Genomic DNA, 27517 nt, shown 5'->3' with positions numbered 1-27517 from the left:
AGAAAATATTTGAAAATCAAGCATCTGATAAGGGGTTAATATTCAAAATACAGAAAGAATTCATACAACTCAATAGCAAAAAAACAAATAATCCAATTTAAAAATGGGCAGAGGATCTGAACAGACATTTTTCCAAATAAGATATGCGAATGGTCAACAGGTACATGAAAAGGTGCTCAAGATCACTAATCATTAGAGAAATGCAAATCTAAACCTCAATGAGACATCACCTCACATCTGTTAGAATGGCGATCATCAAAAAGATGAGAGATGACAAGTGTTGGTGAGGATGTGGAGGAAAGGGAACACTTGCTCACTGTTGGTGGGAATGTAAATTGGTGCAGCCACTGTGGAAAACAGTATGGGAGGTTCCTCAAAAAATTAAAAATAGAACTATCATGTGATCCAGCAATTCCACTTCTGGGTATTTATCCAAAGGAAATGAAAACACTATCCCAAAGAGATCCCCGCACCCTCGTGTTCACTGCAACTTTATTTACAACAGCCAAGACATGGAAACAACCTAAGTGTGTACTAACAGATGAATGGATACAGAAAATCCAGTATATTTGGAATGGAATATTATTCAGCCATAAAAAGATAATTCTGCCATTTGTGACAACATGGATTGACCTTGAGGGCATTATGTTAAGTGAAATAAGTCAGACAGAGACAGACAAACACCATATGACCTTTCTTATATGTGGAATCTAAACAAACTGAACTCATAAATAGGGAGAACATATTAGTGGTGGCCAGAGGCAGCGGATGTCTGTGGGGAATTTAGTAAAGGTGATCAAAACGTACAAGCTTCCAGTTAAAAGATAAAAAGTTCTGGGGATGTAATGTACAGTGTACAGCTAACAATACTGTATTGTACATTTGAAAGTTGCTAAGAGAATAAATCTTAAAAGTTCTCATACAAGAAAAGATATGTGTAACTATATGAAGTGATGGATGTTAACTAAATTTATTGTGGCAATCATTTCACAATATATATGTATATCAAATCATTATGTTGTACACCTGAAACTTATACGTTATATGTCAATTATATCTCAATAAAATTGGAAAAAATAAGTTAACTTATGTTTTTCAGTTCTTACAAAGGTAATAAAGGATCACTTACAGAATACAAGTAATAAAAGAAAAGAAAATGAATAACAGCTCTAACCACCCATAGCCTTTGTGCGTATCATGGTATAGAGCCTTCCTGCCTTTATATGAGCTTTCCTGTCAGAGAAAAGGCCTGAACCAGGCTATTACTGGGAAATTTCTGAGGGAGTTGGAGGACAAGAACTGTCAGGCAGACAGGAACCAGGACCCAGAGAATGAAACTAGATAGTAGTTCCTGCAGACTCCTGAGACACACCAATCCTCAACATCTGCCTGCCAGAAGTCAACTCTCCCCTGGGCAAGGCCAGCATCTGAGGCCCTCCCCTGTTTGCTCCACCTGGGTATCTGACTGAGGTCCCTCCCTTCCTTGGCACCTGAATTCAGAAAGCTGTCTCATCCATCATAGTCCTTTCTGTTGCCGAGGCCTCATACCTGTGCGCCTGCCTGTTGGGTCATTCCTCTTCAGCTCCCCAGGGGGCTCACTGCTGGCAATTGCATGGTTTTTGGCTACTTCTTCATTTGGACATCTGAAACTGGAGGCTCCCTTTTTCTTAAATGTCTACCTAGCTTCCAGCTCACTGCTTGCTCTCATCCTCATTCTTTTGTTGCTTCTACGGATAATTTTAACACCTGGCTTTCAGAACTAGGACATTCCCATTCCAGCCTACTGACCTCTCAAAACCAGGTCTTACCCAGAACCTAACCCATCCCCACACCTAGCATCTATCCAGACTCTTATCCAGGCCTGGATTTCACAGTCCCAATGCCCATTCAATGTCCACAATCAATAGCTATCGATGTCCCGAGACTGACACCAGTCTTTACCACTTCTCCCAATAGTCTGGTTAGAAACTAAGGATTGAAGACATTTCCAAACACATATATCTTATACAGTAATTTGTTCTCATTGAGGAGTGGCATCTGTAGCCTATCGCCAGGAGTAGAAGTCAGACTATTCCTGTTCACTGCATCTTGGTATCAGAGTCACCAAGGAAAACACAACTCAGTCAGGCACTGGATGGAACAATACTTGACTCACATAAAGAAGAGACAGAGCAAGATCAGCTTCAGTAGTGGGCATCTGTCCCTCGTGGCCAGGGGTCACTCCCAGCAGCAGCAGCACTGTTGGCCTGCACGTACCCCTCTTATGCCAAAAGATGAGGGACCTCATCCTCTTCCCGCAGGGGACAGATATAGCAGTGGGGTTGGCCAGGTGCCACATGACACATGTGCTTAAGCACAACAAAGGAGCACATACTGAGTCAAACAGGGAAAGATGTGCCCATACAAGGTGAACAGGTCAGCACAGGCTGTGAGGGCTCCATCTCTTGGGAAGGAAGGTTTCAGGCCCAAGGCCCATTCTTACGGGGATGAGTGCGGGTTGAAAGACTCCACAGCCAAGACCACCTTTCCCAACAGTTCTACTTTCAGTTACTCTACTTAGAAATAGTATTTGTATTATGTCAATAAATGTGTTATCATTCCTCTTCCAATAGCAATATAAATATATCTCAGTGAGTGGAATATTTTTATGAGTAATGGAGTTAAAGAATGCTTTTTCTGAATTAGTTTTCAGCACCAACTCTGTAAGACACAGATTCTCTTAAACTTACCTGAGGCCATGTCTTCCCCTCTTCCTGAAAATAAATCATAGACTTGGCATGAGACCATAACCCAAGTGCTTTGGACTGTCACTTACAAGGTTAGGAACACTAAATGAATAAATCTTAATGGACAAATTAGAATGGTTATATTAGAATCAAATCAATCAATTAAGTTAAAATTACCAATTTGAAAAATTAGCTATAAAAAAATGCTCATCAGTGCCTGCATTTGGAACTTGACTAAAATGTCTACAAGTTTTCTAGAAAGAACAGAAAGAATTGGTCCCTAAGCCCACACCATGACTATGCTCAGTGTTATTGCTAAGGCAATGAAGAAGTCCGCTGTTGGGCATTTCTAGCTAGAAGCAGATAGGGAGCCAATGCACAAAACTGCTCTCCCCCTTATGAGACGTTTCCATCCTGATCACAAGGGAGATTGGACCACGGGATCTGGATCCAAGTGGAGGAAAGGGGATGAGTCTTGACTTCCCTCACTGTCCAAATGTTCAGTTCAGGTGGCTTTGGGATGTGTACCAAAGATCTTAAGGAACTTGGAAAAAATCATCAGACCACTTGGATGCACTCTATTTTAAATTCAACCTTGAAATCACTTCTTGGACTACACTAAATAGGAGCACCTTCAAACCTGATGTATACAAATGCATATAATTAGGTAGCAACAGATTTTCTCAGACTGTAGCAGAATACATGAATAACATGATTTTACTGACTTAGCACATGCTTAATAAAGCTTTGGTCCCTGAAACATCACCAGTAGGATGACCATCTCCATGGTCTCAGTCTTAGAAAGGAGCTAAAAATACAAGTTTCTGAAACCAGTGAAGAATCAAAGATCTTTGAAACCTAGCAGGAGGTTAATTTGTCCTCAGGCACTATTGAATCAAGCTGAAGAAGGACCTCGAGGGATATGTTTATCACTATTGCAGAGTTCTTTAAACACAAAGCCCCTGACCCAAGAGATGGACAGAGTGGAGCTCTAGAAAATCATATTGTCTTCCCGGTCAGGACAGTGGCCCCTGCCTCATTACCTAACACCAACGGCACCATATTCCCCCACATAGTAGGGACTGATATACAAAAAGAGGCTTTTCTTTGTGGCTCAAAAAAAAAAATAGATCCACTTTTCTTTTTCTCTGTTCAGATGTGTGGGGTTTTATAGCACAGTGCTAGACCAGCTCAATACCTGATTGAAAAAACCTAAGAGGAGGATACAGAGGGAAGGCTGGGTTCAGAATGCTCTGTGAAAGTACATCTGTTTTATATGAGACACACAATCTGTCTCATTCCAACCTGCATTTCTGGGTCACTTGAGACATTTAAACCGCACTTATAATTAACAGCTATTTTTAAACAGCGAAAAAATAGAGCACTGGTAAGGTACAAAAGCATTAAAATTGCCCCAGTTTCGCTTTTCAATAGGACACACCACCGCAATATGCTTCAAGATCAAAGAGAGCTCAGAAAAAGAGAGAGCGAGAGAGAGACGGAGAGAGACAGGCCGATCAGTGGGGATAAATTGTTCCCATTATGATGGTGTAAGAATAGGGTTCTTTCAATTGAAACAATTTAATAACCACATTCATTACATTGGTGTCCACTTGGTTTTATCTGAGCAGTTTTTGCATAACTGGGGAGCAAGTTCAATTGAGCTTATTCTCTAGAAATTAAGATGTGCAGGGTTTGACATTCAGAAATTAAGCACTAATAGTCGAGCAAGCAGTTGTCTGGAGATTCCCCCTGGATGCAGTCAGATCTGCCTACCACTAATTATGTCAGACGCAAACTCATTCTCTAAAAGACCTGCCCCAAATTTTCATTAGCTCATTTGAAGGCAGTTAGGGTGATATTAGGGTTACAAGGGGTTACTAGAGCCTCTTCTTTGGAATATGTTTATAGAATCACTTTGCAGAGCTTCGCTAGCATTGCTTAAGTATAGCATTGCCATCTGTAAACTTGTTTTTCCCTCAGCTATCAACAGAGGAAATCTTTCAGAGCACTCTTCTAATATTCTGTGAGATCAAGAGAACCAAAAAGAATCACGACAAACACTGGAAGTGCAGATGTGACAAACAAGGGGATCATTGATTCAGGAGGGAAAAAAAAATCACTAATTTTCCAGAGTTGACTTCCGCTGTAGATATCTATATACCAGAAAAAGAGTGGGATTTTTTTGCCAACCAGCTTTCCTGAGAATGGTTACATTTGCCAGTTCTCAACTGCACTATGGAGCATAATGTGTCATTTGAAGTGTAGTTTATCCTAAAGTGCTATTTTAAAAAGATATTAGGAATGGAGCTGTAGAAATGTATACAGAAGAAAATCCGGGGTTTACATATGATGTATTAGACATACACAATCCATTCCTGTCTGCTACCCTCACTAGGAGCTAAATCATGTACAGGAACATTTAAAAGACATTTCCCAGTGTACACTAAATCCTTCTTTGTTTTCTCATTGCTGCCAAACAAGTGGAGAGTAAAGAATTGTTGGAACACACATTGGGTGGCAACTTCATAATAGCTGCACTTCTTCTTTCCTTCTTTTTTCCAGAAGACAAAGTGTAAAAACGGAGAAGTTACCCTTCCCTCTACAAAAGCTTTTAAATAATGGCTTTTCCAGGAGCAACTGCACTTCTCTCACTAGACCATTTCCCCAGATGGGATTTGCAATATAAAACCACCATAGATTGGCTTATTGAGGAAAGGGGATAGACTTGTACAAATCACTGGAAAGATAAATAAGCTATAGAGATCAATAAATAAAAGCCAGGCAGAAAAAAAAATCAAACTCCGGCATTCCAGACCAATTAAGATGTTATTTACTGCCCATGTGATTGTCACTTCGATGTTCTCCTTCCTCGTTTTCACACCATACGCATTTGTTTTGTTGAGAGTAAGATATATAACTGATGTGTAAATAGAAAATGATATAGATAGATTTCATGTCCCATAAAACTGTTAATCTGTGCTCTACATTAAATATAAAGTACATTTTTTATTTAGACACTGCACTGGTATAATTAAAATAAAGTATGCTTGCTTTATTTTTTCAGTAAGTCATTTCCAACCATAGAGATCAAATAACAGTGCAACAGCAGCATGAAATGTGGTTATAATAGCCTGAGACCACATTTCCTGAAACTAAAACATGGGAGATAATAGTGTGAAGGTACAAATTAAATGCAAATAAAACAGATTCCCTATTGTTGCTAATCCCTGGATTGGGTATTCACGGGGAAATTTAGCTGTAACGTTTAACTTCTTTGTACAGTAACCATTGACATATTATCAGTCACATTTTGAGGTCATTGACGGAAACTATCAGCGAAGGACTTAAGAAGACTACCTGTGCACCTTTCTGCAAGGGAATGGAAGTGGCCTGGGGCGAATCAAATAAAAATATACTGCCCAGACTGCCTCCGGGACACTTACGGCAGTTGGCAAATACTCATTGACTTGTTTCCTAATTGATGTACATTTTTGTGGCAACTTACTTCCATTCGCCAGCAGAAGCTCTTTTTGATTTCAGAGGTGTGTCAGCATGTCTCAGCAAGATCCCATTTTTGAGGGTGACTGCTCTGAAAACATCTCAAATTTTAACACAAGAGGACTTAAACAGTAGGCTTGTGTTATAATTTCTGCTTTTCCTATGCTGTAAGAAGCCCATACGCCATGGAGATGGAGTGTGGCTGGTGTAATATAGATGTTTTTAAAGTTGAAAAATAGGATTTAAAGTGAACTTAGCAGAATCACCTTTCGTCTCAAGTAATTTTCACACAGACCTTGCCACTAGTGTTTAAAATGGTCATTGAGCAATCAGTTTCTCGGGATTTCCAAGTGCACTGATCTGAGTAGATGTTCTAATGAGATATGGCCTTATTCGAGACAAGTAACTAACTCATGTTTTGGAGCTTTCTGGTAAACAATCTCTTTCTAGTCTTTTATAAGATGGCATTTGTCTTATGATTCTATAATTTGCAGCTCTCGACTTTCAGGAAAGTTTTGGGCATGTTACATTCTGTATTGTCACACTTTATAACAACAAACAGCAGTAATAGTGTAAGTGAAGCAAATAACTAACTTTCTTCCTCACTTCCAAAACTATCAGAGACTACCAAAAAGTTTCTGCAGTCCCTTCCTCACCTTGAAGCCTTATATATCTGAAAGAATAAAGAGCCACGTTTACACAAGTTAATCCAAACTTCATCCTTTTTCCATCTCCAAAATAAGGTGCACATAGCCCTAGGGGCACACGAGATGATGCACAGGGGTGCAAAGAATCCTTTAGAAAGTCTGCTTTTATTTATTTATATATTAAAAGAAATGAAGCTTTACTACTAAAATATATACTATTAATGTAGATAACAGCATAGTTTAGAAGGAAATGTACATATGTTGGGGTGCATACTCAAATTTTAAAACTATTTTCATGCATGATTTTTAACGTTTGGAGACTACTAGGCTAGTGTCTGCTATTAATTCTTAAAATATTGGTATGAGAAAGAACTCTCAGAGACTCCATGTGGTAGGCAGACTAATGTCTCCCCTACAAAGATGCCCCCAGCCTTCTTCTCCAGAACCTGCGAATATGATTTCTTACATGGCAAGAGACTTTGTATATGTGGCTCAGGATATGGACCTTGAGACAGAGATTATACTGCATCATCTGGGTGGGCCCAATCTCATCACGTGAGTCTTCAAAGGTGGAGAACATTTTTCGGCTACAGTCAGAGAGAGAGAGAGATGTGACAATGGAAAAGGGTCAGATGGATGCCATGTGAGAAAGATTCCACTTGCCATGGCTAGTCTTGAAGATGGAGGAAGGGGCCACTAGCTAAGGAAGGTAGATGTTCTCTAGAAGCTAGGAAAGGCAAGGAAAATGATTCCCCCCAGAGCATCCAGAAGGAATGCAGCTCTGTCAACAAGTGATTTTAGCCCAGTGAGACCTCTAACCTACAGAAGTGTAAGATAATAAATTTGTGTTCTTTTAAGCCACTAAATTTGTGGTAATTTGTTATGGCAGCAATAGGAAATTTGTACACTCCATCTGCCCTAACTAATTTTGAATCCTGGAGTATTAGGACAGATTTAAGTACTACACCAAATGGACTCCAGTTGCAATCAGTTAAACATTTTTTGGTTAACATCTCTTGAGTTTACATCACTAGGGGAACAAATAGCAGCAAAGTATGACAAGATAAGTTGAAGAAATATTATTTGCAAAAATAGAAATAGAATAGGAACAAGACTTTTGGTCAAGAAGAGGTGAGAGTTTTCAGATGCGATCTTTGCCCATTATCTGAACATTATCTGCAGTGCCCAAATCTAAGGCACCTAGAGAACTGTAAAACTCATTCCTCAATATTTGAACTTCAGAAGGTAAAATTTCTAGGAATGACAGTATCGTGCTGGAAACATTAATGTGCCAGCATGAAATAATATCATTCTGTAGGAGGTAATAAAGGCATGAATTATGTCAAACTGTATTTGGTTCATGGATGTTACTGTGTTTCTTATGGGCAGATACAGCTAACAGGCACAAGAACACCTGCCCGCGTCCTCAGAAAATTAAAGTTGTGTGCACAAACATCAGTCTAAGAAATTAGGGGACCGTTTGTGGCAAAATGAAAATGTGCCATGTTATAGACACACATCCTAAGGATATGGAATATCTCTCGTTACAGCAGAACATAATTTTTCTCCTTGTCTTACTCATCGTAGAAAGAACCATTAAGCCATTTACATTACAAGCGGTGGCTTCCACTCCTGTTAGGTAATATAATATGCTAAGTGAACTTGCTGCTATGCCAAATAGTGCTCCGTTATGGACTCTAGCCATTAATTGGTTTGGGGTCATTGGCCGTCTCAGTTAATGTGAGGGATCTATTCTTCTTTAAGTAAAATGTTCAATAGCATCTCCTATTGAAATGGGTCAGATTCAAACGATATGAGTCATTATGCATGTGCCAATGTACATGTGTACGGGTTTTCCTGTATTTATTTACTTAACGGTAAGAAAACAGAGTCCATTCTGCCAAGTTTAAAGAAAGTATTTACAGGTGCCATTGTGTACCAAAGTTGTTTAAAAGTCTGAGGAAAACGTGGCACAAGGAAAATGAAAAACTATAAGCCTCATTGTGATTTGACCCTCTTGGAGCTAAAGCACTAAGGGGGAAAAGCTGCCTTTCTCTTCTTTGCTCCTGTCTGCAGATGCATACAGATGACACTGCAAAGAGAACCATCACTTCTGCTCCGACCTGGATAATAATGTACTCAGTTAATCTACACCACACAGAGTCATCCTCTCAAAAAGTAATTCACTTCTTTAAAAACTGGAAGGAAAATAAATATGGTGCAGTAAAATTGTTGAGTAGAGGAATCTATCTGGACATTTCACAAAACATTTCATTATGCTGACAATTCCCAGAAGTACTCTCAAGAGTGCTCTAAGCTGAGGATTACTGCACTGGAGCTGATGGACTTTTTTTGTAGCCCCTTTAAAAGGCAGTGAACCGTTTTTCTATTTTATTTAAATAATGCCCCTTAAAATGGATTTTTAGAGGTATAATAACTCCTTAAGAGTCAGTTATGCTAAACAGTTTCTCTTGATAGAAATGTTGTAAAACTCGTTAACTGCACAATTTCAGATGCCGGCTTGGTGAACACTAACTGACATGTGAATGACCAGAGTTTGTAAAATAAATTGCAATAGTTGTTGTATCACACAGCTCGCATTGCACAAGCTGGAGGCCATGAGGGGCTCCAACCTGACAGAAAATTACTTCAAGATGAATGAAAAGTGCTTGTTTCTCTTTATTAGTTTTTAGAGAACAATGAAAATGTTGAATTGTTTACAGAGGGCTGATTAAATGTGGTCAGTGGGGCCATGTCCCGGCTGCTAACTGCTGGCCTTCCCCTCCCGCTGGCCCCCAACCTCCACACTCACATGCCATCCCGCGCCGAGCGCCCAGCCCCCACCCCTTGCTCCCTGCCACATGCATCTTCTTATAGGCTATTATGGCTGCACATCTGTGTGTGAAATGTGCTCGTTCTGACATTCCACTGCTGCTCGGCGCTGCAGAGGCCTTTGTTAGGTAAAACACTGTTGTCAAGCCTAACAAGCAGGTCATGCAATTTGCTGGACACTGCGACAGAGAATAGCCCAGGATGAATTGCTTTGGCCTCAGACAATGCTCAGTTCCATATTGGAATACATATGTATTTCCTTCATTGTGCAGCTCTACAAAAAGTCATGACATTTTGTTTTTTTCAGGCTTTGATTAAAAAAAAAATATGTTGCTAGGGCTAGACTACCACAAAATAGCCTGTTTGTTGTATTTACTTAGGATAACTACTGTCTTATGGCTAAAGGAAAAAGGCATGAAGTGCTTTAATTGGTCATTTGCGGTTTAAATCCCATTTACGTTTTACCAGAAAGCACAGTGAGAGGAAAGGCACGAGCTACGGCTTCAGCTGGCTCTTTGGTGTATTTAAAGGGGTGGTCAAAACCAGGGCATTTAGGAGGATGTTGCGGAGAAGGATTCTCACTTTTTAGTTCCACAAAGTAAACAGCCCTTGATGGAAAGAAATATGAGAACTCATTAATAAGCATATGCCAGGCAGGAAGAAAACAGTCTTTTTACCAGACCACACTAAATGAATCAGATCCAGAAGATGTTTTGGTAAACTAAAAAATTAAGCAAAAGCCAACCACTGCCATTTCAGCTCAACAAACAGCCTTCCACAGCCCATTCCCTTCCGCCTTCCTAACCTCTCCCTTACACACACTCACACACATGAATACGTGCACATGCACACACGCACGTGTGCATGAGTACACACACACGTCGGGGTAATCAGCAGTCTTTGGGAGCAGTTCAAATGCTATTTGTGACATTGTGACACAATACATAGCACACACCCCTAATGTGCAGGCAGGATTCTCTTCCCCTCTGTGCAGAACATGCATTCTGAGCCTATTATGTGTATAGACAATGGCATGTGTAATTACCTTTCTAGGGTGGCAATTATTCCTCAGAATCAACAACCAGAGTTAAAGCATGTTCCCCCAAAAGACGTTGGGGGATCAATTCTGGGTCAATTACGTCAGGCTTTGATTTATCACATGGTATCACATGTTAAAAATAAAAAAGAAAGTTTTTAAAAAAAGAGCACTATAAGGTAAAGGCTAAAGGTTTGACTCAAATTGGTCTGTTTCCAACTTTCCCTTCTCCCAATTGCTCTGCCCCTCCGCCATTCTCAGAACAACTGTGATTTGCTGGGTTTTATCTCTGAGACAGTTTGCTGTTCAGGAATACTAAATGCAGTGAATCTGGACTAGATTCAGATCTGATCTGCCCCTCTCCCAGGCACTGGGACTTTCTCCTGGGATGCAGCAGAGGGTAGGGGTCAATAGTTCAGCCTTTTGAATCTGAGAGATCTAGATTTAGACCCCTATGACTTCACCAAGACACACGCCTCTGCAGTGGATAACACCTTCTTCAATGGTTGTCGTGAGGTGTAAATGAGATAATTCAGTGAGAGGATGCAGGTAAAGCACTTAGCCCAGCAGCTGGCACATCATGTCGTGAGTACCCAGTAAACAGAGTGATTGATCTGTTGACGGACAAGCCAGAGGAGGAAGAGCGGAGCAGCCCTTCCAAGGCCCCACCCTTGTGTAGAACGGGGCCAGGGCCAAGGGCGGCAGAGTGGAGGAGGGAGCAAATCACAGGGCTGACGTGGTTAAGTCCAAGTCACCAAGGAAGAGGCCCAGTGGACTAGACTGTCTATGAAGAATCCAGTTGATCTGCACTCCTTCTAAGTAGATTGACTATAAACTGCAAAGCAATAAAGGTGTTACTCTGTTGGCAAGACCCCCTCTGTCTTTATAGAGCCTTAAGAACCCTAGAAGAAAACAGCTACTTTACACGCCTTGATCACCAAATGCTTACTGAACACACACCCACTATGGACCAGGCACCATGCTAGGCACCAGGAATAGAGATGGTCCCACCTAAAAATCTCCCAAAACAGGAAATAAATATCTACAATTAGTACAACACAGGTTCATAACTCAGATTTCCTGGCAGCAATTTCACACAAACTGAAAGTGACATAACAAATATCCACTACCACCATCAGAAGTTTGAAGGTGGGTCAATTCATTCTATTAAGGATGAATCATATAGCTAAACTCATTGGTCAAATTAGAGCTATTCCTTACTGAGGAGCAAAATAACAGTTTTTAGAAATTAAATTAAAAGGGATGGTATGAGAATTCTCACCAAATTCTTTAGGGAACAATATAACACCCCATTCAAAGAACACTTTAAACTCGTTTTTTATGGAGAAACATTGTTTATCAATAAGAGGGAAACAGTACTTACACAATTCATTTCTCAAATGGCACACAGTGCTATTGGCAGTATGTATTGGCAGCTTAATTAAGAAGTCTGTTGATGATGCTGAAAAAAACGCTGGCACATTTTCAATTCAGATGGACACTACTCAAGACAAAGATATGTTTTTGGTTGGCTCATACATACTAAAATGTGTCACAGACACTACATAAAATGTCTAGTGTCTACAGTCATGTTAGTGTCAACACTGAAAAAATCATGACCTGTACTTATTCTCAGACCAGAAATAATTTTTCAGAAAAATTGTATAGTCATTCAACTTATGGAACACAGAGGACAACACAGTCAACACTGACATAGTTAGCCAAATGTTCACACAGAGCCATTACCCAGGTCTGTTTGGCTCCTTCCCTGTCCTCTCTTGGGTCCACAAGCAATACCCCCAAGATTGATCCAAATCTTCCCCTTCTCCATGCTAATAACTCACCCAGAATGGCAGGCCCCCAGGGCATGGAAGGTAGGGCCTATACAGACAACAGATGTAATTTGCCTCCCCACTCCTCAAGAAATGTACAAACACAAAATATTTTTGCAACAGCCAACTACACCTAAGTGGGAAAAAAGATTTAAGTCAAATTAACTCCAACTATAATGTGTTAATATCTCTAAAGTCTATTGAATATGGAATCAATAAAATGAACCCTACCTATTGGAAGTCCAAAAAAAAAGGAATTAAGACGTCCTGAGTTGCCCACATTAGGAGGTTTTTTTGTCTTGTTTTGTTTTTTATTAAAAGGAATACTTACTGAATACACTTTTCCATTCATTTGTTTCCTGTCTTAGGGACACATTTAATTAAGAGCAGAAGACAAAAAAACAAATGTGCCCTAAAACTAATTGTAAATACATTGAACACAGGAACCACAACTTATTTGTCTCCCTCATTTTCTCTCCTCTCTTTTGTTCAGTGATTCACACATAGTAAGTACTCAGTTAAGTTGAAAAGGCCATGCACATTTCAGTTCACATTAATTTGGAGGGGTTGCACTGATTTAAGGAGCAGCTGAGACAAAAAGAATAGGTTTGATCTCTGATTTCTGGCTAGTGAGGCACACTGTCTTGAAAACTTCCTTTGCTGAAGCTTGCATAACACTGGCATCATTAACTGCTGGCCGCCGTGGCATTCTTAATGTTTTGATCTGTTTCCATTTTTGCTGACGGTAACAAGATAATTCTCCAATGGTTGTCTTTCCAACAAGAAAATGTGAAAGGTGATTTGAAGCAGGTATTCAGTGAAGCAGGGAGTACTCAGTCTAACCCCGTCCTATAGACAGTACATCTGTGAACAAAATGGAAACAAATTATTAACCCAAGCCTTTCTAAGAACAACTTTTCAGAAGTACAACGGTTGGTCTTTTGCTGATGACTAAAATTATTTAGCTCAACATTTCAAAAATACAACCAGGATCTTTTATGGTGATAATTCTGTTAAAGTTTTCATTCCTTACCTTAAATAACAACTTTGAAATCCATGCCACCCCCAGGAGCAGAGCCAAGCCTAATAAAATCAGAAACACCACATATCTATGCATTGGGAAAACAAAGTTTCCCTACCCAGGTAAGGATTCTGTATTTTCTTTCCTTGTCTTGATAAACAGGAATGAAACCCCTCCTGAGGTTCCAAGCCCCATTACTGCATGAACAGTGAAGTCCCCGCCTGTGTCCCATCATGGAGCACCAGAGTGGAGGACTGGGAAGCAAGGGCTGCAGATGGAGAAGCCTGTTGTGCAGCAATCCGGCCGGGCAGGAGCACACTTTCCTCAGCAAAGGCTCTGAAGGAAACAGGTGGGTAAAAGAGGCATGCACGAACACTTCAAACATCGGCTGCAGCAGCAAAAGCCCACGAAAGCAGCATGGAAGGATCCAGATAGGTCCCACCTAAGGCTTCTTAGTCATACTCATACACATGTATATTGTAACACTATCCAAGACCAGGAGAGACAGATTTCTTTGCAAGAAACATTTCTATTTAGTCTCAGGCTCAAGGGCCACCGTCTCTCTGAAATGTCCCCCTGCAGACCCACGTAGTAAGGTGTAGAGCCAGTGAACACAGGAGTAAGCTTAGCCTGAACACAATTTATTTACTAACTTACTTTATTTATTCGGGTTTTCTAAAATAGGCCAAAAGTGATTGTATCTGTATTTAAAACACCCTTCAGCTCACAAGCAAAAATGTCATACTACATGAACATTTAAAATCCACCTGGAATCATTTTAGGTTCTTACTTTAACCATTATATCAAATTTGTCACTGAAGCCGGTTACTTCTTAATTTGAAACGTCTTTTGCAGTCCCCTTTCCATCTGAATTTCTCCTAAATCCTCCCCGCTTTGTCAGGCCCTGTTGTCCACAGCTGGGACTGTGACAGCCTCTGAGCCATGCCTCGGTCTCCTCTGCTGTAGTCTCAACTCCTTCCAAGTGATGCTGCCTCCACAGGGCCTCCACTGCAGCCACTCATTCGTAGATGTCTCTGAGCCAGGGCCCCTGAAGTCTCCACTTGAGAGGCTCAGCACAGCTATGACCTTCAATTCATCCTCACCAGGCAGGCAAAAGAGAAGCAACCCCACCAGCCAGGTAGTGGGACTGGAATTCCTTTTGTGGCCACAAATGCACTGAGTTTACTCTGCACTGCTTCATCATCCGTTCTCCCTGTGTTTCCCTACCAATTCCAGACGTGCTGGCCCAATCTCCAAAACTGGCTTCTGCACTGACTAGCTTTCCTATTTCCTATAATGCCTGTGACTTGCCCCGAACCTGAATCTACTTGACCAGGGCCTGATATAACCCTTCCCCAGATTCTCTTCCAGGACTCCAGCTGCTGGCTGGGATCCAGCTATGATTCGATTTCCCACTGCCATGACACCACCATTCCTGACTCTGAATCTCACCTGCTATCTACCTGCTATCTGGTTGCCCAAACTGCCTGCTAAATTGAATCTCCTCAGATCCAAGATCTTCCCTGAATCAGTCTCAAGATCATCACATCCTCTTGGTCACTGAGAATTGGATTGCTGGCTAACCCTTGTGCAGCCAGGCTCCCAGTCTCTGATACACCTAGTCTTGACTTCCTCCTGCTCCCTGCAACCTATGTTGCTGAGATCCTGCATAGGCAACACCCATTCCCAGCCTAGAAAAATTCTAACACTATAATGTTCTTGTACTATCTTTTATTTATTCATTCATTCAATGTCAGTCATTTATTAATTTATCCTCATGTCATTCCATAAAAAATTAAAGAGGTAAACATTAACTTAGTTTTAAAAAAAATCTTACATGACTACCTATAGCCTAAACCCTGCCTGATGTTTGAAGTATTCCACTTTCCTATTCCACTTGACTTCCTAGTCTCCAACAAGAAGTCTCTGCTTCAGGCACACAGGTCTACTGACCTCTGAGCTCATTCTGACTCTTTGTTCATGCCCTCTTTTCTGTCTTCTTAATTAATTCCTTTTTTCCTTCAGCACCTTGCTCATGACATGATCTAAGTAGCCTTCCCCAAGAAACAAATCCACATTGACTTATCCCTTATCTGGATTCCTCTGGAATAATCAATATCACACAGTTTAAGTACTTGGTTTTCACTAAATGTTTCATATTATATATTAGCTCCCCAAACAGACTGTTAGTTCTTTGAAAACTGAGATAAAGGCCATGTCCTGTACTTGTTACAGTGCCTCCAAAGCACTTGATGTTGACCCCTAGTGGGAGAGCATAGTTCCACTTCCATCTTCTCCCTACCCTTACCCCACTGCCCAGCCCCACCTCCATGCAGGAAAAGAGACAAGATGACTGAATCAAGTTACTGGACTCAACTGAACCTCGTAAAAGGCCTGGAGCTTCTGGTCTATTGAGAGAAAAGGTTAACATTTTGACTTCTGTAGGCTGTGGTCTCTTTGGAGTTGGTCTCTTAAGGTTCTCACTCTCTTCGGATTGCTCCTCTCTACTTCCATGTGGCCAGTGAGGTGAAACAGGTCTGGAACCGCCCGCCACCCGGGAGATCCTCCCCAACATGCACCACCTCCCTCCACCAGATAAGGCCTAGAGCAGACTACTTAGACCAACTCTAACTTAAACCTTTTATTTTTCTTTCTTGTTTTTCTCCTGCCTCATCTAACCGCTAGTGAAGTAGGATCTAAAGAGCTAGACCCAGGAGAAAAGGACCAACGTGGCCTATCTGTATGCAAGACACAACATTTCCAAGCAGCTCTGCATGGATTACTAAACTCATCAGAAATTGCTTTAGGTTTGGGGCAGGGGGACGGGGAGGGTACAGCACCCAGGTAACTAATAAGAATAGATGTGTATATACTTGAAGTCTATCTGGTCTGGTGCTTATCTCCTCCAAGCACCTGTGGCCCCAGAAGATACCCAAGTAAGGATCTGTGGGTCCATCTCAACATAATTACTAAGTATATTCTCAATAAATACTTAATTGATTTTCCTTAGTAAATGTCTAAACTTTATCAGAATAGACCAAGAATTCTAAGAAACTTTGAAGTTCTGGGTCAGAGTTGTTTATGATTTCTGTATTGAATATACACCTCACTCAAACCTTAACTTTATTTCTTAAAGCCATTTCTCTAAGAAAATATCTCTTACAACATAGATCTTTGAGTTTGACACCTTTTTGCGAGTGAGGATGCAAGCAAGACAAATCCTGTGGGTTTTGTAAGCCTTTCTGCCAAAGACTAAAGCCAGTGAGCTTCTTCTATTGTGAAATTTTAAATTAGCACTTGCAGATGACCATAGTCCACTGTAGAATCATGTAATATTCATGATATCTCACATACTTTGAATATTTAAATATGCCATGCACACACTATATACATGCATATATACATAACCTTGACACTTGGAAAGAAATGGATAATGGATGTAGGCATATCCCAAAGTCATGAGATCATTTGCCACTTGTTCAAGTCTGTGGCCAAAACTCCACTTTGAAATAATGCTCTTAATTAGCATGTGATGTAGAGACTGCCTAATACCCATTCTCTCCTTTTTCCTGAATTTTGAGAGGTACATGGTCACCAAGACTATACTTTCAGGTCACCCTGGCAGCTAGGTATGACTAGTGGGATGTGAGTAGAAGTTAGGAGTGCAACATCTAGGGAATGCCTTTAAAGAGAATGCTTATTTATCTTCAGACATATGAATGACGCCAACCCCAGGGATAGCAGAGTAGTAAGATAAAAGTTTATTTCTTCCTTATCCAACAGTCTAAGCATAAGCAGTCCATAGGTGATACAGCAGCTCCACTGTGTCTAAGCTTGTTTAAGCCACTATATTTCGGAGTCTCTTAACCAGTATACAAGTTAGGTTGTTGTAACAAATACAACACTATAATGCTAGCTCTGCTACTTCCTAGCTATCCAACCTTGGACAAATTACTTAAACTCTATGAACTTGTTTCTTTCTCTGTACCGACCTCGTAGGTAGCTGTTAGCAACCTGAGACTGTCTTTTTTTTTTTTGCTTCCCGTTATATCCTCAGCTTCTAGCACAGTGTCTGCATATAGTAAGCATTCAATAAAAACTCGTTATTATTGGTTTTCCTGTTGATATGCCCAATCTAGACAAATAATGCCATACCTTACAACTAACCATTAGGTACTTCCAATAAAGATCTGACATAATACAACTAATTAACATGGTGTGCATTAGAATGATCACATTTTCTGACCCAAATCTTAGAAAACATGGTCTGACAAAAGCTTTTTTTTTGACTTGTGAATTTATTTATACAAAAATTCTTATACGTTAAACCATAGGTTGTCAACTTAATGAACCGACTTTACTTTTAAAAATTATCTGCTTAAATTGAGGAATCCTGGAAAGTCAAAGGCACAGAGTCCCTATAGCATTGGTTCTGTTCCCTTTACTTTTTATTACAAGGTTCCACTGTACATGCATATGTTGAAAAAATAAACTGATTTTTATAACATATTTATGGTTGTCAATTTGAATAGTAATAGTTCAGAATCTCAAGAAAAATAATTCTTATGTTTTCCCAAAGGAAGATAGGCTCTTCTTGCTTCTAAAAAAATAGCTTGGATGCGAGTTTTCAGTAAAACACATTTCTCCTATTGAAGAGCTCTTAATAAACATACACACCTGGCTGCTTTCATTTCACCACAAGTGGCACCCATTTGCCAGTCATCGGAGTAATTCAGCCTGATCTGTGGAGGTGATGGATTCAGACAAACTGTGTCAGCCTGTCATTAAGGGGAGGATAGATTACTGTATAGACTCTATGCAGGACGTTATAGTGCTTACATTTCTCATCCATACAGCCTATGAAATGTAAGGGAAAGCAAGAAGATGAAAATAAAGTTGAGCATGGACTTACTGCTTCTCTCTCCAATGAGTGATATGAGCTGGTCACCAGTCTACACTTTCTACTACTTATATATAAAGTTCCATTTCTTTCAGGCTAATATAAAGACCTTTCACAAATGACACAAAGATTGTGCACAAAATTGACCATTCAGTCTAATTTGAGGCCTTGTGCTTCCACTTTTAAAATATTATTCTTTCCTCCTTCACCATACCTACCTATATAGCCATTTTTGCTTCTGTATAATTATTTATTTACATACGTAAAATTCTCATCTAAAATGGAGATTATATATCTGGACTAAAGTTCATTAATTGGGTGGACTGAAGACGACAAGTCTGAATTAATGAAAAGTCTAAACTATGGACTATTGTCAAAAAGATCATAATAGCAGCAACAGCTGATGTTTGAGAGTTGAGTACATGAAAATCACTGCACTGAACACTTCACATGCATTTAGTCCTCATGACAGTCCTGGGGCAGGTATCATCATCCCATTTTTATGAATTAGAAAATAAAGAGAAGATAAGTAACTTGCCTAAAGCCGTGTAGCTAACGAGTGGCAGAACTACTTCCAAACCTGAGTTCGTCCGTCTCCGAGGCTCATGTTATTTACCACCACACCAAACTACTGAGTTTTTCCTTCAATCAATAATAATAATAAAGCAATATCTCACATTAGGTTAACAAAACTCTAAAGTGCCCAAGAATCCTGCTTTGGTGAAAAAATGAGAAGCATTTGAAATTAACTCACCAATTATTTTAGGTGGGTAATAATTACCTGCCATTTACAAAGCACCTACTGCACACCAGGCACTTTCTATACATTAAATCTAACCCTCACAGCAACCTTATAAATTAGATAATTATCTCCATCTTACAGATGAGAGAAAAGATACTCAGAGAAGCTAAGTAATTTGTCCAAGGTCACATAGCTAGTAAGTGGTACAGTCTTGCACTATGCCATTCTGCCACACTACCTCATTACCTCTCTTGCAAGGCCTTTCTCTAAAGTGCTTGAAAAGGCTGCTTTTTAAAGTAATAGTGCCATCCCCCGTAATTGTATTTATACTAGTTATTAGCTCAGCAAAGCTTTAGTTCAGAGACAATGCAAAAGTAAACTTTAACCCAGGCCCTGCCCCCATTATCATAAATTCCAAATTTAGTGAGGTCCATGTTAATGGGTTTTATTGTATATAAAAAAGAGTTTAACAGTCACTTAGCCCTGCTCTACCTCCATTAACAAATCTAAAAAGCCATACAAAGGTGAAGAAAGGAAGAACAGTGACCTCAAAACTAAAACAGATAAGAAGTGCCTATAATTTGTACTCAAGCAAAAAAGCCATAACACACAACATATGCCAATGCAACAATACAGTACGCATGACAATATGTAACAACAAGTTCAACCCTACAAGTTTAAGCACTCTATTCATCAATTAAAGAAAATTAATCCTAATCAGATGTTCATATTAAGGAATATAGCCATAGAAAATCAGCAATAATAATTAAAAGTCCATTTCAAATCTCTTCGGTGAGCAGTGAAATGATCTAACAGAGCCAGGCTGCCTGGTCCTTTCTGCAGTGTTGTATAAATGTGCACATTATGTGAAAATTCTTGGCTGTTTAACATGGTTGTCCTTGCTACTCATGCTGCACTTGTTTCTAATGAAGACATGCTTCCATGTGCACCGTGAGTGGGAAAAATGTACAACCTGTGACAGTCAAGCACATGTCTGCTCTGAAAGCCAAGTCCATCATACAAAGGGTTTTCCCACACAGGTCATCAGTGTTGCAGATTCCAGACAAATCCTACCTGCTGTGGAACGGGCTACCGGAAGCAGGCAGCAACCCACAGCTCTGTCGTGTGGCATCATGTTTACTTTCTTTTCTTTAGGTCAGCTTGCACATGAGCTGCCCCGGGCCTCTCTGCAAGGGAAATAGCCTTGGAACACAAGCAAAACGCTCTCGGTAAAGGGCAGTCCAGCTATTCTTTCAGGCCTGATGCACTGTGGGGTAGGTGGTGGAACCAGATTTGAGATCATTTGAAGTTTGGCTATACTCTTAATACTTCACCTGCTTCCTGGTGATAGAGTCAAGGCTTAAAAGGGACCAGTTTGCTGAGAGCCAGCTTTGCTGTCTTGGACACTCAGAATGAACTAATCTCCCATTGCTACTCAACATGAAGTATAAAAGGATAAACTTCCCTACTTTATGAATGTAAATTAATCCAAATGTCTGAGACCACCATAACGCTCATAATCCTGTGTCTTGTGTTGCTTGATTGGCTTGCAAACCTGACTCACCAAAGTACTACCTGAGGATTCAGTCTTTACTTTCACTTCCAACCCACTTGGCCAGAGCAGCATAACTACTACCATTTCTTTTACAGTCCATTTCAATTTCAAGTCATTGGAAGGCATTACTGAAAAAGAATATGAAGTCTCATCCTCTGAACTTTTCAAAGTCAGAGAAAGAAGAAAATACCCTTCCTGGGAGTGTGGGATAAACTCTGAGCTCTCTCAGAATCCTTCCCAACCTATGAGTCTCTGATTGCTATTAATCAACTCAATCTTATGAGATACCCAGCAATTCCACTTTGAGGAATCTTTCCTATAGAAATACTAGCACAAGTTCACAAAAGAAAAAAAAAAAAAACACTACCCTGTTCACTGTAGCATTGTTTGTAACTGCAAAAATGTGAAACAATCTAAATGACCAACAGTTGAAGAATGATTTATTAAGGACCATTTGAACCGTAGAACACCATTCAGTCATTAAAAAGTATAAAATAGGTCTCTACTGACATGAAAATGTGTTCGGTAAAAAAAGGAAAATGCAGAACAAAATGTACAGTGTGTTACCATTTTTGGAAAAATACAACTGTGTATGTATATAAATAAATGTATACAGAGCAAGATTATATGAAACAAAAATATCTGTTTTAGAGAAATATAAGTGTAAATATATAGCTATCTATGCTTCTGTGGTGTGATATTTAGGTAAACATATTTATATTATATACTTATATATACATACATTTGGATATGCATAGAAAAATCAGGAAGAATTAGTCAGCTCTGACTGCTATAACAAAATACCATAGACTGGGTGACTAAAACAACAGACTTTTATTTCTCACAGTTTCGGAGGATAGGAAGTCCTATCAAGGTGCTGTCTGATTTGGTTCTTGGTAAGGGCCCACTTCCTGGCTTACAGACAGCCACCTTTGTGCAGTATCTTCACAAGGAGGAGAGAAAGACAGAGAGAGGAACCAAGCCTCTGGAAAGTGAGATTGGGAAGGAAGGACTTTAACTTTTTGTTTGTACACACTAGTGCATTTATTTAGGTTTCTGCGCAATTCCCAAAAATTGAGACACCTTTCCCCTCCTGTCTTCTGAACAAGAAGTAACACAAAAATAAAACAGATGAGAGGCTAGAATATAATCTTTATTACTGATTGAGGTCAGGGTTGGCGAGGTAGCTGAGTGTGAAAGGCAAAAGAAGCCTGGCTGTCTAAACTACAGAATTAGTCCACCTCCACAAGCCAGGCCAGTGCTGGGCTAGCATGGGCTCCCAGCCTCAGGGAGAATGTAGGCTCTTGGTAGGCAGGCCCTTCTTCATGTAGAAGAAGGGTAGCAAATAACTGAGCTGGCCCACTTATTCACTCCAAATTCACCAATTATGTAAGCCACTCTCCCTCTAGGGCAGTGAGAAAAGTGGTCTGTCAAGTAGGAGTATAGTCTTTGTCTGCGAAAGTAGTATCAGTGGTGGCTGATTCTACATTGTAACAGGTTAAAGGGCGAATGGTGAGAAGGCAGAAGCAAGAAAGTAGACAAGTCACAAAGAACTGAAAGAAAGGAAACTGGGAGTATGGAATTTAGGAAAGGATTTTTTTTTAAGGAAAAAGCCAACAAAATGTCAAATGTGGAAAGTGGAAGAGACCAAATAATTTATAGCAAGAGTCTACACACAGTGATGGAATCATGGACACAAGCAAAGGTAGATGCCTCTTACTGAGACATGACTAAAAGGGAAAGAAAAGGAAAAGCCAAAGTGATTTGAGGAAGAGATGAAGGAGGGGAGCTGAGTTCGTATCACAGGATCAGTTTTGTAAAAATGTGAATAGATTCTAGGGAAAAAGCCAGACAACAAAAATTAAACTTGCGAACTGCCACAGGGCTGGCTGTGCTAAAGTCATGACAAAAGTCAGCAAAACCAAGACCTACTTGTAAATGTTTTATCATACTGTGAAACTTTTGAGAAATTATGTGATTTATTATTTATAAGACATTGCTTAGATTAGTATTGATGCATCTATACTCTATCACTCAACATCGTGCATCATAATATTAGTTTATTCACATGCCCCTTTGGCTCTGGAAACCCTAAGGAATAAAGTTTTTCATAAACAACAGTAGTTTAAGCTTGACTGGCCCTGTGCAATTTTTCCTTGCAATTCTGGCTACCATTACACCATATTGTCCAAATCACAATGCAGTACAAGTAAAATCAAACAGACCAAAGAAATTAGTGGAAAGATTCATAATCTAAAAACCCAGCTCCATACTTTTAACTAATAGAGACTAAAGTTTCTGCACTGGAAATGTTTCTGTACTTCCACTGATCTATTTTCATGCATGGTTTCAACGGTCACAGAAGTTCTGGTAAACAGATTATCTTGAGTTAAAAAAAAAAAGAGGGAAAAGCTTCATATCTTTCAATAGTCTCCAAAATTATATCCTTGATCAGGTCTTAAAGTTATGTTCCAAGTCTCCATTCCTCCGTGTGGCTTAGCTTTACAACCAGCTGCCCCCTCTTAACTAGCAGTTTTTGACAACATTCAGATTTTGCAAAATGTGTGCTACAGCCCCTTCTCAGACTGCTCAGCAGCTGGTAAAGTCATACTGCATTGGGTTAAGTGTGGAGGCTGGCACCAGAGAGGATCCATAATGGTGATTATCATGCAAATCAGCCTCCTGCAAGTCCGGCTCCTCCAAGAGGCCTTCCAGCTCTGCTTTCCCGATGTCGCTTCATTGTCCCCAGGATAAAGGCAACTATCTTCGCTGCTGACACTGGACGTGACTGAGATTGGTTCTCCCGACAGAGATTAGTGGGCAGCAATGAATCTTTCACTTGGGGTAGAAATATGATTTTATTTAAGAAAATAACCATACATAATTGGGCTTCTGTCACTTTAAATTTTAATGGTGAGAGTAATATGGAGGCTTCTGGAACTTTAAATTACAGCTTTCAGAAGCTTCACACTGAATCTTTCAATTATTCTCTGTAAGTACTTTCTCAAAGCATGTGCCACCATGACATTGATATCACAATTCAAATCTAAATTCAAAACTGACTGCAAGGCTATGAGCTATGTGCTGGCGTGCCGGCTGCCTCATTTTATCTTTGAACATCTGACGAGGAGAATCAAGAGACGCTCTCCCAGAGCCCAGCCAGCTGTTTGCCAAATATTCAAATACGCTGGCATGCAAAAGAACCCTTCAGATTTCCCCAAAATCAAAATTAGCAACGACCCTCTATTTTGTCCATTAATTCCTGGCTCACCGACAACCTTTCACACAGGTCCATCTGACTCACTCAGCTAAGTGTTGGCTCTGGCTTGCTCGCTCACCTCTCGGGCTCCGCCACTCCAGCAATTGGATCCAGTGTGTGCTGCAGAATGGCAGCCAGTTCAGACAAACTGTGGGGGAGAGTTTTCAAGTCTGTTTCCTTGAAGTGGATCTGAAACAGGGGCTGAGCTGATATTTGTAGTAGTAAGATGACAGAGTGCGTGAATTCATTAGGCTGGAGCAAAAAAACGGAATTGTGAAGAGTAGCAAGGGAAGAGTGAAAAGGCTTTCCTCTTACTTTTATTTTGGTGCCTTAACTTACTTGTTATGTACTTATTTCTTTAATCATTTTAATATTTTTATCTTCATAGTAAAATAAGTGGAAATGAATATATGTAATTATTTATAGGTTTAGCTTTAGATTGCTTCAATTATTTTAAACTGAGCCCCCTACCTCAGTAAATACAGTGCCAAATTTACAACTGTAAATAACTAAATCCAGCTGCGCTAAGGAATCTACAGTGAAAGACAACCCTTATTTCACATTTAGAGGTCCTGAAGCAATTTTCCTCAGCTGGCTGACTCAGAACAGAGGCTATGGACAGCATGTGGGGAGTTTAAAGGAGAAAGGGACTAAGGTGCCACAAGACAACAGCATCTACGCAAATGGCCAAATTTCCTGAAGCTGGATACCAAAATCCGGGTTTCCAGCTGGGTGAGGGGTTCTTGATTCCTTCCAGAAAAGCTGGGTCTTTCCTTGCTCATTTCCTGTGATGTGCTCACGCTTAGACAGAAGGAGCACAGCAGGGATGCTTTCAGAGCAGGTCTATGAGGATGCCAGTCTCCCAGGAGTTGTGAATGCCAGATGTCAAACCACCACCGTGTGCTGCTGAGCAGGCTCTGAGCAGGATGCATGGGCAGTAAATCATGGTCTGAGGAAACTCTGCTGTCCTGATCTAGGGCTTTTCCTTGGCTTCAGGCAAAACCTAGTAGAAATTTATGTCATTTTAATAATGATACTAACAAAAGAAGCTGCTAATATGAGTGTAAAAATTACCTGAGAACCAGAAAGGCTGATAGATTCCAGTTCTGCCAGTCAAGTATATTCATTCCATCAACCCAAACAATCATAAGGCAAATAACTTACTTCCAGGAACCATGGGTGGCAAAGATTACGAGGCCTATGTATGGCCATAAGGATGTTGACTGACATTATTTCCTCAATACAGCCTCAAACACTGCTTTGCACTGAGGTCAGAAATAGGGTGCCCAACTGGGCACTCTTCTAAGACACTGACCACGGACAGAGAATTGAAATTTTTAAAACCCACATTGATTTTGGAGCCCCAAAGCAGTACAATTACAAATCCTGTCCGATTTGAATACTTAAGGCTTGCTAAGTGTTTCAAACACAAAGCAGTTCTACATACATCATTCACCCAAACATTTACTATCATCCTATTATATGCCAAGTACTATACTTTGATAAGCCAGTTTTGATTAAAGAATAATCCTCAAACTACTGGATTCTTCTGCAGAACTTAGTCCCATGGCTCGCCCCTTCATGTGAGAGTTCATTCACTTCTGTAGAAGTGCTCTCCCTCTTAGAGAGGTCCAGCTCTTGGACCACTGTCCCTTTTTACTAATTCCTCTTCCACAGCCCTGTCCTCATTTCACTCTCAATCAACAAGAGGAGAAAGGCAGTATATCTAGATCACCTGGGGGACATTTTTTTCAAACTACACAGATACTTTCCACCCACATTTGAGAATCATTACCAAATGAACCATTCACTATTTCTCACTGGAGTAAATCACATTGTTTAAGAATTCAGGAATGAAAAAAAAAAAAAAAAAGCTGAAGATCTCGGTACTAAACATTTCCTCTTGATGATATTATCTCCGTCTGTGATTTCAACTACCTGTCACCCATACACTGATTATTTCAAAACTAACATTTTAAGCAGACTCACATATGCAAACGTCTAGTGGACAGCTGTTTTCAAGTGACCTACTGACTCAAACTCAAGCGCAACACCAGATCTGTTATTTTTTTTTCTCTTCTCTTTCTTAATAGTGTCCACTCAGTGGATACTTCACACCCCTCATTCCCACCTCACATACATCAAATCTGTCCCCAGGTCCTTTCTCTTCTTCCTCAAGAACACATCTTAAGTCTGTCTACCATGTGCCATATTCCACCTGGACCTCTGAGGTAGCCTCCTCACTCCTCCCTACTGGCAGCCTCTCCACTTCAAATTGTTCTCCACATGCTCCTGATTCCTACTGAGGAAAGCATGAAATCCTAGAATGCAGCACTCATCATATACAAGCTGATTTTTGATAGCACACAGACCAACATTTAGACATTTATATATTTTAATAGGTTTAGAAAAGTAGAATTAACACATCAAACTTGAATTTTAAGCTATTATTGTTTGCTTTTAAAATAAATTTTGGTCTAAAAATTGGACAATTTAGGTAAAAATTAATCTAATTCAGGTAGTATGCAGATATTTTTTAAAAGATAAAAGTGGTACATTAGTCAGTGAAATTTGGGAAGTTTGGTCTTACAAACTAGGTCTAAACTTCTTAACATGATATTGCAAATGCTACACATCCTCTTCATCTTCAGCCACTGCCTCTTCCCACATTCCCTGCACTCTACTCAGACCCTCTATGTATCAGCTTTGCTGCATAACAAAACACCCCAAACCTAGTGGCTAAAATAGCATTTTATTTAGGTCATAATTGGGGAAATCAGTTGGGCTGTTCTGTCTGGGCTGACGACAGATTTCCCCCAGACTCTCCAATGTGTCTGTGGTCAAATGGTAGATCAGCTGGTAATCAGATGATCCAAGATGGTCTCACTTACATGTCTAGTGGTTAGCAGACTGCCAGCCAGAGCCTCTGTTCTCCTGCAGGTGGCCACTTATCCTCCAGCAGGATAACCTGGGCTCATTCACAACACGGCCTCAGGGTTCCAAGCACAGAAGCCCCAGTACATAAGTAGTTTTCAAGCCTCTGCTGGTTTCACATTTGCTAATATCCGCTGGCCAAAGCAAGTCACATGGTCAACCCAAATTCAGTGATGGGAAAATAGATTCCACTTCTTAATGAAAGGATCTTCAATATCACATTGCCAGGAGTTGGAGGCAGGAAAGGGAAGAATTTGTGACCATTGCTACAATCTACCACACTTACCATATCCTAAACATGTGATCATGCTCACCTGAAACGAATTATAACCTCCTTATGTCCTTCAGGCAAATTCTTATTTCTTGTCCTTCAAGGTTCTACTCATATAGCATTCCCTGACTTCTCCCCTCAAATTAATTATTCCTTCACATGTTCCCATGATCCCTTGCATATGCTTTTATTATGGCATTCAGTGAATTGTATTATAGTTATTTATAATGTCTCCCTAAATAGACTGTCTTTGTACCACCA

General features: G+C 40.1%; 1 protein-coding gene across 4 annotated transcripts in view; it reads right to left on the bottom strand.

Moving 5' to 3' along the window:
- Positions 1 to 12116: 12116 nt before the first annotated feature.
- Positions 12117 to 27517, bottom strand: part of LOC124241572 (uncharacterized) — a 130933-nt gene continuing 115532 nt past the window's right edge. For all 4 annotated transcript variants that reach the window (XR_006889255.1, XR_006889253.1, XR_006889252.1 and 1 more), the window contains one exon: positions 12117 to 13438. The gene's annotated coding sequence lies outside the window, so the exon portion shown is untranslated. The remainder of the gene's footprint in view (positions 13439 to 27517) is intronic.

This window comes from Equus quagga, chromosome 7, assembly GCF_021613505.1.
Source record: "Equus quagga isolate Etosha38 chromosome 7, UCLA_HA_Equagga_1.0, whole genome shotgun sequence".
NCBI lineage: Eukaryota > Metazoa > Chordata > Mammalia > Perissodactyla > Equidae > Equus > Equus quagga.
The sequence above is the reverse complement of the archived record's forward strand: the minus strand, read 5'-3'. Positions and strand labels throughout refer to the sequence as shown.